Raw genomic sequence first — 16554 nt, forward strand, 5'->3', positions numbered from 1 at the left:
AGTACAGGCCTGGGCTGGTACATCCAGAGTTAGCTTGGACATGGCCCTGCAGCGACTGTATCTGACCTCATTAACTTGTACCTACCCCAGTGCTTAGAACAGTGCTTTGCACATAGTAAGTGCTTAATAAATGCCAACATCATCAAGTGCTTGCTATTTGCCAGGCACTGTACTAAGCCCTGGGGTGGATACAAGCAAATACCATAAAAAAATGGCAAGCTTGCCAGGGATGGGAGCTCCTGGAGACAGGTGACAGGCTGGGTTGCCTCTAAGTCACTGAGACCCCCATCTCTTGACCTGTAATCTACCTGCTCCAGACTCCCTGCCCCTTCCCCTGCTGCTGGGCCGGGGGTGGTGCTGGGAATGGATGGGAGCCTTTCTGAGAAGGCAGGAGAGATGCCCTTTCTGAGAGCCTTGTACCAGCCCTGATCCCCAACATCAAACACCTGATCTCATCAGATCCAGCTGAAGGAGCTTAAGTTTGATCTTGGAAATAGACTAGTTTGTAGAGAAGAAAGTGGGGTCAGGAGGTTAGTTCCCAGACCACTGTCTGGAACTTTCAGGTCTTTGGATAAAGAACTGGAATAAAGACCTTTGGTTCTAGGGGCTTTTTCCCCCTTCCTTCTTCCCTTAGGGTTGTGCAGTGCGTGAAAATTGAAGTTAAGTGCTATGGAGGAAGAAAGAGTGGCAGAGATTGAAAGGAAGGCAGAGACAGAGAGATGCATACTAAAATACAGAGAGAAGCAGACTAAAATACAGAGAAAAGCTGGCAGAAGAGATCAAAGACAGTAGAAAGGGGCAGAAAGACTCAAAGAGACAGAGAGGGTTAGAGAGATTGACAGAAACAGAGGTGGAGAAAGAAAGAGAGACAGTGAGAAACATTCAGGAAGTGAGAGGCTTAGGCAGGCTGGACAGAGACAGAAAAGAATAGACAATGTTGATTGATTTCTTGAGTTTTTTCCCTTCCAATAGCCCAAGGATAGTCAGCCCAAAGAAAGGCAGGGAGTGGGAAGGAGCAAAAGAGAGAGGTTTGGGGAGTGACAAAGGAAAGAAGGGATTTGAGTGGTGGTGATGTTAATAACTTTCTCCTGCCTTAGATACAAGGCAGGGGGCTGGGGAGGTTGGGGAGGTGGGGCCTCTCTTCGGTAGAGAAACAATCTTACTGCCCTTGATCAGCTGAACTCCCGCTGCTTCCTAATGGAATTTGTCCCTTTGGTAATCTAGAATTATGTTCCAGCTGAGATAGTGGGCAGGGTAATTAATTTGTATTAGGGCTTAATTAAACTTTGTATCTGAATTTAAGCTTTGCAAACTGCCCACGTTGTACAATGAATCACCTGATTCATTTTTGCCAGGTGCAGAGGAGAGAGGAGGAGCTGACCCATTCCATGCCCATTGCACTTGAGGGGGAAGCCCTTTGGCTTCAGTGCAACCCTCTGACCCAGCCCCTCTCCACTCCCTCCCCACCCAGGCCAACACATGAAAGTCTGATCAGTCAGACAGGCAAACTAGGTGGGGTGGGGAGTGGGCCAGACACTTTGTCTTTCCCTGAACAAAGATGCTAACCTAGCAAGCCTTGTCCTGTTGATTGTTGGTCAATCAATCGTATTTAGTGAATGCTTACTATGTGCAAAGCAATCAATCAATCAATCATATTTATTGAGCGCTTACTTTGTGCAGAGCACTGTACTAAGCGCTTGAAGTACAAGTTGGCAACATACAGAGACAGTCCCTACCCAACAGTGGGCTCACAGTCTAAAAAGCAGTCTAAAAGAGCACTGTATTAATTGCTTGGAAGAGTACACTACAACAGAATTAGCAGACATGTTCCCTGCCCATAACAAGCGTAAAGTCTAGAGGGGGAGGCAGACATTGATATGAATAGTTAGGTAATTTGTAATATATAATTTAAAGATACGTACATGCACCCCTCTCAGGGTTGCACCTGAAGAGTTTCCAGTACTCTACCATCATTATCATCATCAATCGTATTTATTGAGCGGTTACTTTGTGCAGAGCACTGTACTAAGCACTTGGGAAGTACAAATTGGCAACATATAGAGACAGTCCCTACCCAACAGTGGGCTCACAGTCTAAAAGGGGGAGACAGAGAACAAAACCAAACATACTAACAAAATAAAATAAATAGGATAGATATGTACAAGTAAAATAAATAAATAAATAGAGTAATAAATATGTACAAACATATATACATATATACAGGTGCTGTGGGGAAGGGAAGGAGGTAAGATGGGGGGATGGAGAGGGGGACGAGGGGGAGAGGAAGGAAGGGGCTCAGTCTGGGAAGGCCTCCTGGAGGAGGTGAGCTCTCAGCAGGGCCTTGAAGGGAGGAAGAGAGCTAGCTTGGTGGATGGGCAGAGGGAGGGCATTCCAGGCCCGGGGGATGACGTGGGCCGGGGGTCGATGGCGGGACAGGCGAGAACGAGGTACAGTGAGGAGATTAGCGGTGGAGGAGTGGAGGGTGCGGGCTGGGCTGGAGAAGGAGAGAAGGGAGGTGAGGTAGGAGGGGGCAAGGTGATGGACAGCCTTGAAGCCCAGGGTGAGGAGTTTCTGCCTGATGCGCAGATTGATTGGTAGCCACAGTCTACCAGTCATGACTACAGGAGGGAGAGTCAAGCAGAGGCCTACCCATTTCATTCCTAGCTTGGGCAGTGGCTAGTGAGTGGAAGGCAATCTGCTACAAGTCAAAACTCCCCTGTGCTGGGCAGCAGTGGCATGGGAGAGAGTTGACGGCAGATACTCTTTTACTGTGAGGAAGGAGGCAGTGGTAAACCACTTCCAGTGTGGCTTAGTGGAAAGAGCACGGGCTTGGGAGTCAGAACTCATGGGTTCTAATCCCAACTCTGCCACTTGTCAGCTGTGTGACTTTGGGCAAGTCACTTAACTTCTCTGTGCCCCTCATCTGTAGAATGGGTATCAAGATTGTGAGCCCCAAGTGGGACAACCTGATAATCTTGAATCTATTCCAGTACTTAGAACAGTGCTTGGCACATAGTAAGTGCTTAACAAATACCAACATTACTATTACTTCCATATTTTTACCAAGAAAACTCTATGGGTACACTACCAGAACAATTGCAGGTGAAAGTGGGGGGTTCTGGGAGAGAAGTGTCTATGGCATCGCTATGGGTCAGACACGACTCGACAGCATAAGAAAACAACAAAAACATAAGTGCTGTGGGTTTGGGGGTGCAATGAATATCAAGTGTCCAAAGGTCACAGACTGAAGTGCATAGATGATGCAGAAGGGAGAGCGAGCAGGGGAAAAGAGGGCTTGATTGAGGAAGACCTCTTGAGGAGATACAACCTTAATAATGCTCTGAAGGTGGAGAACAATACTCAGTATTTACACATCCAGCCTCTGGCCTGGAACTCCCTCCCTCCTCATATCTGACAGACCACCCACCATCCCCACCTTCAAAGCCTTATTAAAATCCCATCTCCTCCAAGAGGACTTTCCCAACTAAACCCTCATTTCCCCTACTCCTTCTCCCTTCTCCCTTAGGCACTTGGATCTCTACCTTTTAAGCACTTGATATTCATCCCAACCCCAACCCCATAGTTCTTATGTACATATCTGGAATTATTTTAATGTCTGCCCTCCCCTTTTAGACTGCAAGCTCCTTCTGGGCAGGGAAGGTGACTACCAACTCTGGTATATTGTACACTCCCAAATGCTTAGTTCAGTGCTCTGTGAACAGTAAATATTCAATAAATACGATGAATTGAGTGAATTTAGTTAATTGAGTAAGGAGTGAATTCCCTGTGTAATGGAACACCTCAGTTTCAATGGGACATCAAAAAGGGCACAAATTCCAGGCCAAATCTTAGGAGGCCATAATGATCCATTTTATCTCATGGGCTGGATATGAATTACTGTTGTATCCTTGTGTTGCACTCTACTGGCAACAGCTTCACAACCTGAAGGTAGAGGTGGATCAAGAGATGGTGTACATACCAGACAGATAATAATAATAATAATAATAATGATAATAATAATGGTATTTGTTAAATGCTTACTATGTGCAAAGCATTGTTCTATGCACTGGGGAGGTTACAAGGTGATCAGGTTGTCCCACGGGGGGCTCACAGTTTTAATCCCCATTTTACAGATGAGGTAACTGAAGCACAGAGAAGTGAACTGACTTGCCCAAAGTCACACAGCTGACAGTTTGCAGAGCCTGGATTTGAACCCATCTCCAGTGGCTACCAATCAATCTGCGCATCAGGCAGAAACTCCTCACCCTGGGCTTCAAGGCTGTCCATCACCTCGCCCCCTCCTACCTCACCTCCCTTCTCTCCTTCTACAGCCCAGCCCGCACCCTCCGCTCCTCCACCGCTAATCTCCTCACCGTACCTCATTCTCACCTGTCCCGCCATCGACCCCCGGCCCACGTCATCCCCCGGGCCTGGAATGCCCTCCCTCTGCCCATCCGCCAAGCTAGCTCTCTTCCTCCCTTCAAGGCCCTACTGAGAGCTCACCTCCTCCAGGAGGCCTTCCCAGACTGAGCCCCTCTCCATCCCCCCCCATCTTACCTCCTTCCCTTCTCCACAGCACCTGTATATATGTATATATGTTTGTACATATTTGTTACTCTATTTATTTATTTATTTTACTTGTACATATCTATTCTATTTATTTTATTTTGTTAGTATGTTTGGTTTTGTTCTCTGTCTCCCCTTTTTTGACTGTGAGCCCACTGTTGGGTAGGGACTGTCTCTATATGCTGCCAACTTGTACTTCCCAAGCACTTAGTACAGTGCTGTGCACACAGTAAGCGCTCAATAAATACGATTGATGATGATGACCTCTGACTCCAAAGCCCGTGCCCTTTCCGCTGAGCCACATTGCTTCTCCAGATAATTGGATAGTTAGATCAGATGGTTCCTGTTCCACCTGGGGCTCTCAATCTAAAAGGGAGGGAGAATCAGTATTTTAGCCCCAATTTACAGTTGAGGCAACTAAGACCCAGAGAAGTTAAATGATTTGCCCAGGGGCATACAACAGGCAAGTAGCAGAGTGGGGACTAGAACCCAAGTCTTCTGACTCCCAGTGCTGTGTTCTTACCATTCATCCCTGCTTCCTGCCACGATTCAACATTTTGAGTTTCTACAGTGCCTTCACAAAGATAAACTCGAGATGATGCTCTCTGTTAGTAAGTTATTGCTTAATAATGCTATTTTAAAAGTTTACTACATGTAAAGCCCTGTGCTAAGCACTGGAGGAAATATAAGATAAACAGTTTAGACACAGTCTCTGTCCCACATGGGGCTCCCAATCGGGGTGCGGTGGGAGGAAAGACCCCTAAGAAGGAGAAAAACATTATAGACAACATATTACAGACAATTGGAGCGGTCAAGAAATACAAGGAATAAAAATAAAAGGCAACGAGAGGAAGACAAGGGAGGGCTGAGGCTGTTCCTTCCCCACCCAGGCCCCAGTCTTTGACTCCAAACAGCCTCAGCTTCCCCCATATTCTAATAGTTTTCCTCAGATTCTTGCCAGGGGTTGTGAATGGGGAGGCAGGGGCTATGGAGTCTGTGTGCTCTGGATGGAGATGGAGGCTCAGAGAGGTTAGGTCAGTGGCCTACAGCACCACAGCATGCCAGATCAGGAGACAGTAAGCGCTCAATAAATATGATTGAATGAATGACTAGAATTCATTCATTCAATCATATTGAGCACTTACTGTGTGCAGAGCACTATACTAAGCGTTGGAAAGTACAATTTGGCAACAGATCCTGGTCACCTGACTCTGGCCAGGACACTTTCAACCCAATCCGACTGCCTCCCACTCTGGTAGAGATGTCCAGGCCCCTTCCTCCTCCATGGCTTCTGGGAGAGCAGACAGGCCTAGGCCTGATTAGTCCAGAAGGAAAAGCAGCAGGCACTTCAGTCCCAGGAGTCCCCAGACGGGGAGATCCCCAGGGCTGGGATTGCATCTGCTGACTCCATGGGATTCTCCCTGAAGCACTTAGTCTAATGCTCTGCACACAATAAGCGTTCGATAATTTTTTTAAAAAATGATATTTGTTAAGTGCTTACTCTGTGCCAGACACCGTACTGAGTGCTGGGGTAGATACAGTCTAATTGGGTTGGACAAAATCCATGCCCCGTATGGGACTCACAGACTTAATCCCCATTTTACAGACGAGGTCACTGAGGGCCAAGGTTGCACAGCAGACAAGTGGCACAGGTTTTGTTCCTGCTCTGGGGGCTGAAATGCTGGGCTTAGGGAATGCAACTAATAAACCCTAGTCATGCTTATCTGAAGTCAAAGAGTCCCTAATCCTAATCCTTAAATCTCCATTTAAGCTTCCTCCTTCCACTCTGCACACATCCTTGAGGAAAGCTGGGAGACCCAGAGAGGAGTTGGCAGATTTGGGTGTCTGCTCCTTTGCTTTACTCTTTCCAACCACTGGAGAAGAGAGAGCCGAAAGAGGAGGAGGACAGTTGAAGAGAAGGGGGGATAATGCAAAGATTGGTTCATCGCCTCCCGGACGATGGACAGATGACTGAAGTGACAGACAGGCAGGGGAGGGGTGGATTGGCAGGGAGGGGCAAGGGGGCCCAGGCGGGTTGGCTGCTCTGGCATCAGAAGAAACCATCTGCACAAATTTGCTGCGGGAGGTACGGACGACTGGAGAAATTTGAGGGCGGCCGGGTGACTTTTACCTCACTGATCAGCACTTGGTGGTGGCCTCGATGGATACCTGGGGCTGGAATTCCTGAGGGCAAGCTGACCTGGCCAGAAGGTGAGTGACTGCTGTGGCTGGGCATCCTTACCTTTGTTGCCACAGGGGACTAGGCTGGGGGTGTGGTCGTCAGGCGCCGCCCTCCCCACGGATGCTGGAATGTTGCCTAGAAAATTCATCTCAGAGATGGAAAAATCCACTTCCCCTGCCAAGTGTGCCCCCCCCCCACCCTTTCCTAACCTCTCTGCTTCCTCCTGCTGCCCACCCTCCGGGGCTCGGGGGGCCATCTGGGCTTGCAGTAAACACGCTTGGAGACTCCGAGGCTTGGAGTCTGGGGTCCGGCCTGGCAGAGGAGCTTGGGGAGCTCAGGAAAGCTTCCATTTCTTTGAACTTTTTTTTGTCTGACTTTTTTGTCAAGCTCTCCCTATTTTGGTTAGCATCAGCTTTGTGCCCACTCTGCTTGCCTGGGCTGCATCGGGGCAGAACACACTGTCAACAGGTAACAGTTCAAACATACATTTTGGGTTTTATTCACAGAGAAAGGTCCCCCCTCCCCACCCCTGAAAAAGGCTATTTCCTCCATCCCCCTACTCAGACCCTCCCCTGTTCCATTTTTATGCCCCAGAACATTTGATCAGTCAATCGATGATATTTATTGAATGCTTACTGGGTGCAGAGCACTGTACTAAGCACTTGGAAGAGTACAATACAGCAGAGTTGTACATTCTCTCAAGACCACCAAAGAGTCAGCAATGTTCACTGGGGGTGAGAATTGGGGAGCCCCTCACCAGCCCCTCCTGTTAGATTGTGCACCTCACATGGACAGGGACTGTACCTGACCTAATTATTATGTATCTACTCCAGTGCTTAGTACAACACTTGGCACATAATAAATGCCTAACAAATACTACTACTACTATTAAGCCAACCAACTCTGGCTGTCTCTTTGCTCTGGAGTCCTCTGCAGACACTTCTACGTCCAAACCATGGAAACTGAACCAGAATCCAATTATCCTGACTCCCAGCCCTACATGCTGCCCACTAGGCTCCACTATCTCTCTCTGGGGTTCAGAGTCCAAACTCACCAACAATGGTCCCCGGGGTCTGGACCTCAGGTTATAGCTGCTGCCCTTACCCAGACTTCTGCCTCCCTGCTAGAGACTGAGCTGCCTCTCCTTGCCTGGGCTGGAGAACAGGGAATCTAGAGAGAAGTTGCTAACATTTTTCCCATTTGGGTCTCGATTCCCAATCTGAGGACCCTAAAGCAGATTGTGAGCTCCATGGGGGACATGCACTGTGTCCAATCTGATTATCTTTTAGCTACTTCAGCACTTCGTTCAGTATAGTAAGCACTTAATAAATACCATTTAAAAAACAAAACAAAACATAACTTCTCCAACTCCTCCACCCTGCAAACTGGCAAAAACAGGAGGCCCCAGGCCCAGAAACATCACCAACAGCATCTTATGGACCACCTTGGCCAGGGGAAGGAGGAGTTCGTGGCTTCCAGTGCCCTTTAACTACAGGGAAGTAAGACCCAGCAGTTTGGAGGAGTTCATCTGATCCAGGAAACCCCAGAGTCTCAGTACATTCATAGAACCTTCTATCTCACAGAGGTGATTTCAGTCATGCCTTTGCCTCAGGCCCAGGAGTCCAGATAGTCCTCTAGTCCAGATAGGTGGGGTGTCTTCTGCCCTTAAGATCCCTAGAGACAGAGGAGCCGCCCCTCTGCCCCATCTCCAGCCCCTAGTCCTTGCCCAGCCCAAGGCAAGTCCTGAGATGCTGGAACTCTAGGCCCCAAGGCCTTTGGGAACTCATGGGAACAACTGTGTGTGAAAATGTGCTAAGCAAATGCTTGTGGAGTGGGGGTGGAGGGTATAGGGTAAACGCTTCAGCTCCCCCATTTGAAGACCTGAAATAGGACACAAGTTTCGAGCTGAGTCCAGCCTCTGCTATTCCAGTCTGATTTCAGATGGAGGGTGAATCTGGTGCTACTCTTCATTGCCTGAAAATTTTCCCTGACACCTAACTTCAATCCCTCTTGCTGCAATTGAGCCTAGTGTTCTCCTGAACCTCTCTCTGAGGAGCTGGAAGAGTAGGATGTTATCACATCTCTCTTGGGATTCTTTAAAACCCAAATAGGATTTGTCAATCTCCCCTCTGGCCACAAGACCATGCCTCGTTGTTGTGGAGGCTACAGCCAGAGCCAGGGGAGATCTGGACCCCTGGTCCAGAAACAATCCAGTGTCCACCAGGCCCACCCCACACCTGCCAACTCAACACTACCAACAGCTGGATTCAGCCAGGGGACCACCTGGCAGCTGCTTCCGCCTGCAGGCTGGCAAAAGCCAAACCGAGAGGAAAAGCAGTACACGGTAAAAATGTCACATATTATTCCCATGCCAGTTGATTTCAAAGGAAATGAGAGTGAGAAGTTTCTCTGCTGTCAATGGTGGAGTGGACTGTGTCTTAGTAGTAGCTGCCCTGATCATCCCTCTCACTAACCATGCTAATAAGGATTCTGCCCTTTTGCCATTTTTGCTTGCCTTGCTTTCCCTGCCTCCTTTCTTGAAACCAGCTGGCAGAGCCCAAACCAGGACCATCATTCCTCTCCATCCCAGCCACAACTGGGGAGATGACAGCCAGGAAATGGAGCCACAGAGCTTTCTCATTCATTCATTCATTCAATTGTATTTATTGAGTGCTTACTGTGTGCAGAGCGCTGTACTAAGCACTTGGGAAGTACAAGTCAGCAACATATAGAGATGGTCCCTACCCAACAACGGGCTAACAGTCTAGAAGGGGGAGACAGACAACAAAACAAAACACGTAGACCGGTGTCAAAATCGTGAGAACAAATAGAATTAAAGCTATATGCACATCATTAACAAAATAAATAGTAAATATGTACAAGTAAAATAAATAGAGTAATAAATCTGTACAAATATATATACGGGTGCTGTGGGGAGGGGAAGGAGGTGGGGGGGGATGGGGAGGAGGAGAGGAAAAAGGGGGCTCAGTCTGGGAAGGCCTCCTGGAGGAGGTGAGCACTCAGTAGGGCTTTGAATGGAGGAAGAGAGCTAGCTTGGCGGATGTGTGGAGGGAGGGCATTCCAGGCCAAGGGAAGGACGTGGGCTGGGGGTAGACGGCAGGACAGGCAAGAACAAGGTACACTCCTCCTGCCAGAGCTGCCTACCCTGGTTCTGTCCCTGCCTCATATTCTGCCCCAATGCTGGGGTGCTGTGCCCCTAGACCCTACCTCTTACTCAGACCCTCAAGGCACCTTTGTTGTTATACTGTACTCTGAATTTCTGAGGAATGATCTAGCTGGTGGCACCATCACAGGCACTGTTCTTGCAGAAACAGCTGAAGACTTCGAGGCTGCAACCCTTCTTCCATCCATCCAGTCCTCCACCCTGTCCCTCTGGAGAGTCCCAGGCAGTCAATCAGTCAATCTTATTTATTGAGCACTTACTGTGTGCAGAGCACTGTACTAAGTGCTCAGGAGAGTACAATATAACAATACAACAGATATATTCCTTGCCCACAATGATCTTACAGTCTAGAAGTGGGGAGACGGACATTAATATAAATAAATACATTACGGATATGTACATAAATGCTGTGGAGCTGGGAGGGGATGATGAATAAAGGGAGCAAGTCAAGGAGTGGTAGAAGAGGAAAGGAGGGCTTAGTCAGGGAAAGCCTCTTGGAGGAGATATGCCTTCAATAAGGCTTTTAAGAGGGGGAGACTGCCCCACTTTGCTGGAGAGCCCCCACCATTTCACCCCAACCTTCTCCTCTGCTCAAGAGTCTCACTGGGGCAGGGGGATGCCATTCCTTCTTCCCGCCCTCTCCATACCCGTATGCACTTAGCCAACAGGACAAAGTTTCTTCCCGAAAGAAACAGGGAAAGACTAATGGCGTGTCCTTTAGAGGGTGATAGATAGACAGGGGGAAAAGCCCAAGGGGATGGGGAAGGCAGATAATAATATATATATTTTAATGGTATTTGTTAAGTGCTTACTATGTGCCAGGAACTGTAATAAGTGCTGGGGTAAATACAAGCTAATCAGATTGGATACAGTCCAAGTCCTTCATGGGGCTCACAGTCATCATCCCCATTTTACAGATGAGCAAACTGAGGCAGAGAAGTTAAGTGACTTGCCCAAGGTCACCCAGTAGACAAGTGGCAGAGATGAGATTAGAACCCAAGTCCTTTTGACTCTCAGGCCCATGCTCTATTCACTAGGCCATGCTGCTTCTAGTATTAATTATGATGATGGTATTTGTTAAGCATTTACTATGTGCTAAGTACTGTACTAAGTTCTGGAATAGACCAGTTCAGAGGGAGAACAGCTACTGAATCCCCATTTTACAGATAAGGAAATTGAGGCACAGAAAAGTTAACTGACTTGTCCAAGGTCATACAGCAGACTAAACCACAAAGCTGAGATAAGAACCCAGGTCCTCCAACTCTCAGGCTCATGCTCTTCCCACTAGGTGATGCTGCTTTTCAGATGGGCTTAAAACTTCAAATACAGGGTTTCCCGCACAGTCCAAGGGCCACACTCGGAAAGCGGCCTTGCAGTCTCCCTGGCTTAGATGGAGTCCAGTCCCTAATGCTTTCCAGAGCTTCGGTGACTGAGCCAGGGTGTCTGGACTGAAGCAGAGGCCCTGGCCAGTCTGGGCAAGGAGATCAGAGCACTGATTTTCTCTTTGGAGTCAGAGGGGGCAGGGCCTAGGAGTTGGGTGGGAAGCCAGGGGGCTGGTGCCTCATCTCTAGCCTCACTCTCTGCCTAACTCTTTGCCCTGTGCCTAAAACAAACAAAACAAGCTAACAGTCTAGAAGGGGAGGCAGACATTAATATAAATAAATTACAGATATTTACAGAAGTAGGGGCTCTCCTCTCCCCTCATCCCTCTCCACCTCAAAGGCTTCCAAATTCCCAGGACCAGTGTCACTGTTGGGGGTGAAGACATGGAATTTCATTGCCTCCTTGGGATCTCCCTCCTGCTCAGAGCCAAATGACTAACTTGGGGCCAAAGGGAAAAAAGGAGAGAGGAAGGATTCTTGAGACCAGCCATGAAACCCCCCGCTTCTCACCATCTTCCTTTCCACTCTTCCCTCTTCTCTCTCCCCATTCCCCTCTTCCTTCTCTCCTCTCTCCTTTCTCCCTCACAGATTGCTCCTGTGAAGGCAAAACTGTGAACCTTCTCACTGTGGATGCCTGTTTCCTTGGTAATTTCTAGCGTTTTACCCTGGCCCCAGCAGCTTCCTCTTCCTCAGTCAATATTTAATTTAATTTAAATTCTAATGCAGACTGGAGGAGTTCAATCCACTTTACAGTCAGCGGGTCTTGCAGAGAGGAGGGGTAGAAGTCCATCTGCTGGCTCTCTCTGGCCCCCAACCTTGCAGCTGCTGCATATTTATTAAGTTGTAATGAGGTCACTTGCCTTGATCCTTTTTGTTAAAAAAAAAAAAACCCTACACTGCAATTAACCTTCCATGTTCCGTGGTTGCACGCATTCGGGACAGAGAAGCATGGCGCTAGTCATGGTGCCCCTTGGAGGGGGCTTCCTAAGTCACCCCGGGGTCAATATCGGTCTTCAAACGACAGATCTTATACACATGGCTGGCTCCTCTCTTTCTCAGTTTATATTACTCCCATTTTCTGCACGGGCTTTGCCTCCAGTTCCCAACACCTTCCGTTCTTTCCCCTTCTCCATCGGACTGGGGAAAGTACCTGCCCAGAAGCCAGCATTTCCTGGGGATGGGAACAGGGGTCCAAGATAGGGAGAGACTGTACTGGGGTGGGAGTGGTGACCGTGGGAGGTGTGGTGAAGCCAGAAAATGGTGGAAAATGGTGATAAAGGAGGATATTTGTTTTCCAGGCACTTGTAGTGGGGCCCCTTTAAGGCATTTCAATCCACTATTAATCCTACCCGAGAAGACCCTTGCAAAACAAAAATCCCTCTGATATAAAACCCATTGATTACAGAGCTCAACTGGAGGCAGGAGAGCCCTCCTGCTCAGGGACCACAGCCCTTGAGGAGGGTTTAAATCCTAACATCCACCCTCCAGCCAAGGCAGAGGTCAACCACCCTGGAACCTCTGATGCAAAGGTCATGCTCAGACTCCATGGGTGGGCAGGGTGTGGAGATGCCATCTTCTCCCTCTTTCCTCTCTCTGGCTCTGGGGGAATTTCCCCCATTTTCTCTTCCTCTTCCTCCTCCTTCTCTTCTTCCTCCCCTTTCTCCTTCTTGTCCTCCTCCTCTTTCTACTCCTGATTCTTCCCCTCCTCCTCTTCTTTCTCATTGTCTTCCTTCTCCTTGTTCTCCTCTTCCTCCTCATTTTCCCCCCTCCTCTTCTTCCTCATCCTCTTTCACCCTCATTTTCCTTCTCTTCCTCTTCCTCCTGGTTTTCTCCCCATGCCTCTGCCAGGGCCCATGTTAAGCAGGGTCCCAGCCAGGCTGAGATACACATGCTGGGCATTTTAATGAGCTCCCCACACTGATGAGATGAAAATCCCTCTCAGAAATATTTACAGAGTCCAAAAGGAAACCCCCAGTGGGGAATAAATTATCCCTTTTTAAAGAGCTCAGCTCAGAGAAGGCCTGCAACTTTGGGGGAAGTTTAACTTAGACTTTGGAGAGCTTTAGCAAGATTATATCTAGGCTCCGGCAAGATGGGGGAGAGTTATAATGTGCTGTTTGCCTTGCTTTAGGGAATGCCTAGAGAGAATTCCCTTGCTGCTGCAGTCAATAAAGCAGCATCAGGCTCGAGGGAAAGAAGTAATTAAAGATTTTATTTGTATTTTCATAAACTTGGAGCTGTTCGGGGCAAAGCTGATCTGGGGAGGTGGCTCAGTTTCTCCCTGGAGGCAGAGTGGAGGGGGGGAGGGTCCAGCAAAGCCGCAAGGGTCAAGGTGCAGATGTGTGCGGATTTGTGCCGCGACCATTGCCATGACTCTTTCACCCACCGAGCACTGGCCGGAACAGATCTCACGGCTGGGACAGCATTGATGATTTGTGCTGGGGACAGACCCGCCGCCCCCCCGGCCACAAGTCCTTCCTAGGGGGATGGTGGACATACATTCATTTAATCTTATTTATTGAGCGCTTACTGTGTGCAGAGCACTGTATTAAGCACTTGGAAAGTACAATTCAGCAAGAGACAATCCCTACCCAACAATGGGCTCACAGCCTAGAAGAGACAACAAAGCAAAACAAAACAAAGCAAAGCATAGCAAAACAAAACAAGTAAACAGGCATCAATAGCATCAACATAAATAGAATTATAGATATATACACATCATTAATAAAACAAATAGAATAACAAATATGTACATATATACACAAGCGCTGTGGGGTGGGGAGGTGGGTAGAGCAGAGGGAGAGAGTAGGGGCAATGGGGAGGGGAGGAGGAGCAGAAGAAAAGGGGGGCTTAGTCGGGGAAGGTCTCCTGAAGGAGGTGAGATTTCAGTAGGGCTTTGATCGGGGGGAAGTGTGCTAGTTTGGGGGAAGCAAAGCCACTTTCTGCCCACCTGACCCCTGACGTAGGTTGGGAGGGCTGAGACTGGACCAAGATCCCCGACCCTAGCTTCCCCGTTCACCCCTTCAGTGTCCTGGCCGAAAAAAACCCATGCAGCTGGGGAGGGAGGGAGAGAGAACAGTGGGAACAGAGAGAACAAGGCCCAGACAGAAACTGTGTGGATGGCCCATACTTGGCCTAGTAGAACCCAGCTGAACCAGCCTGGAATCCCGAACTTCCCCACGCAGCCTGTATCCTTGGACAGCCCAGTCTCTTGCCCTTTCTGGGTCTGGTGTAGATAGGGGGAAGGATTATCCACATCTCCACTCTTATGCCCCCATTTCACACCACTCCCACCCTGAAGAGTGTGTTGGCAGGAGGGATTCAGAAGGACCTGGGTTTTAATCCCAGTTTCTCCATTTGTCTGCTATGCGACCTTCATTCATTCATTCAATCCTACTTACTTACATTTCTATCCTATTTATTTTATTTTGTTGGTATGTTTGGTTTTGTTCTCTGTCTCCCCCTCTTAGACTGTGAGCCCACTGTTGGGTAGGGACTGTCTCTATGTGTTGCCAATTTGTACTTCCCAAGCGCTTAGTACAGTGCTCTGCACATAGTAAGCGCTCAATAAATACGATTGATTGATTGATTGATTGACTTACTGAGCACTTACCGTGTACAGAGTACTGTACTAAGTGCTTAAAATAATCGGGTTGGGCACAGTCTCTGTCTCACATAGGGCTCACACTCTTAATCCCCATTTTACAGATGAAGGAACTGAGGCCCAGAGAAGTTATGTGACTTGCCCAAGGTCACACAGCAGACAAGTGGCGGAGCTGGAATTAGGACCTTCTGAATTCCGGGCCCGTGCTCCATCCACTACACCATGTAAGTCACTTCCCTTCCCTGTGCCTCAGTTCCCTCATCTGTAAAATGGGGATTAAGACTGTGAATGCTTTGTGCAATTTGTATCTACCTCTGTGCTTAGTACAGTACCTGGCACACTGTAAGCACGTAATAAATACCATTTTTTTAAAGTCCGTGTCCCACACAGGGCTTACAGCCTAAGTAGGAGGTAGAAGAGGTATCCCCATTTTACAGTTGAGGAAGCTGAGGCCCAGAGAAGTTAAGTGACTTGCCCAAGGTCACACAGCAGACAAGTGAAAGAGCCGGGATGAGAACCCAGGTTCTCTACTAGGCCAGTGCTTTTTCCAGTAATAATAATAATAATAATAATAATAATAATAATAATAATAATAATGGCATTTGTTAAGCACTTACTATGTGCAAAGCACTATTCTAAGCACTTGGGGGGATACAAGGTCATCAGGTTGTCCCATATGGGGCTCACAGTCTTAATCCCCATTTACAGATGAGGTAACTGAGGCTCAGAGAAGTTAAGTGTCACACAAGGTCACACAGCAGACATGTGGCAGAGCTGGGATTCAAACCCATGATGACTCCAAAGCCCGTGCTCTTTCCACTGAGCCACGCTGCTTCTCATAAGTAGGCCACAGTGCTTCCTGGATTGATTATTACACTTAGGGGTTAGGGTAACTTCTGGTTTAAATGCCAGGACCCCCAAATCTTTGCAACTCCCTCACTGGTGCAGTCCCCAGGATTGGTTCCCCAGTTCCCTGCTCATGGCAGGAAAGAATTATGCTCACCTCACTCAGAAACCATCACTCTGAGTTTATTATCTGGCTTGTCCAATTTGTGGTCTCCACTCACTATCAGAGAGAGGCAGGCAGCCATTAGCTTGTACACTCTACTGCCTCCACTTCATTACTCAGAAACCCTGAAGCCAGAAAAGTCATCCCATTCCCTCCTACTAGCAGATCTTGGAGCATCTTTAGGGCTGGGCCTTCCCTGGGGAATCCGTCTTTAGGCTTCCTTATTATCATCATCATCCTCATCCTGATTGTCTACGGTATTTATGCACTCTTACTGGGTGCAGGGGAAAGGAAACAAAAGAAGCCGCATAACCTAGTGGCAAGAGCACAGACTTGGGAGTCTGAATTCGTGGGTTCTAATACCGGCTCCTCTACTTGTCTGCTGTGTCTTGGGCAAGACACTTAACTCCTCTGTGCCTCAGTTACCTTCATCTGTAAAATAGGAATTGAGATTGTGAGCCCCAAGTTGGACAGAGACTGTGTCCAACTTGATTACCTTGTATCTAACCTAGCATTTAGAACAGTGCTTGGCATATAGTAAATGCTAAACAAATACAATAGTAATAATAATAATAATGATAATAATAATGTGACTGCCCTCAAAAAACACTTTCTGAGTTCCTCTCC

At 48.1% G+C, this 16554-nt stretch overlaps 1 protein-coding gene across 3 annotated transcripts in view; it reads right to left on the reverse strand.

Moving 5' to 3' along the window:
* The window catches only part of KCND3 (potassium voltage-gated channel subfamily D member 3), a 188232-nt gene that overhangs the window by 21250 nt on the left and 150428 nt on the right, over positions 1 to 16554 (reverse strand). The window lies entirely within an intron of this gene.

Source organism: Tachyglossus aculeatus, chromosome 7 (assembly GCF_015852505.1).
Source record: "Tachyglossus aculeatus isolate mTacAcu1 chromosome 7, mTacAcu1.pri, whole genome shotgun sequence".
Classification (NCBI taxonomy): Eukaryota; Metazoa; Chordata; class Mammalia; order Monotremata; family Tachyglossidae; genus Tachyglossus; species Tachyglossus aculeatus.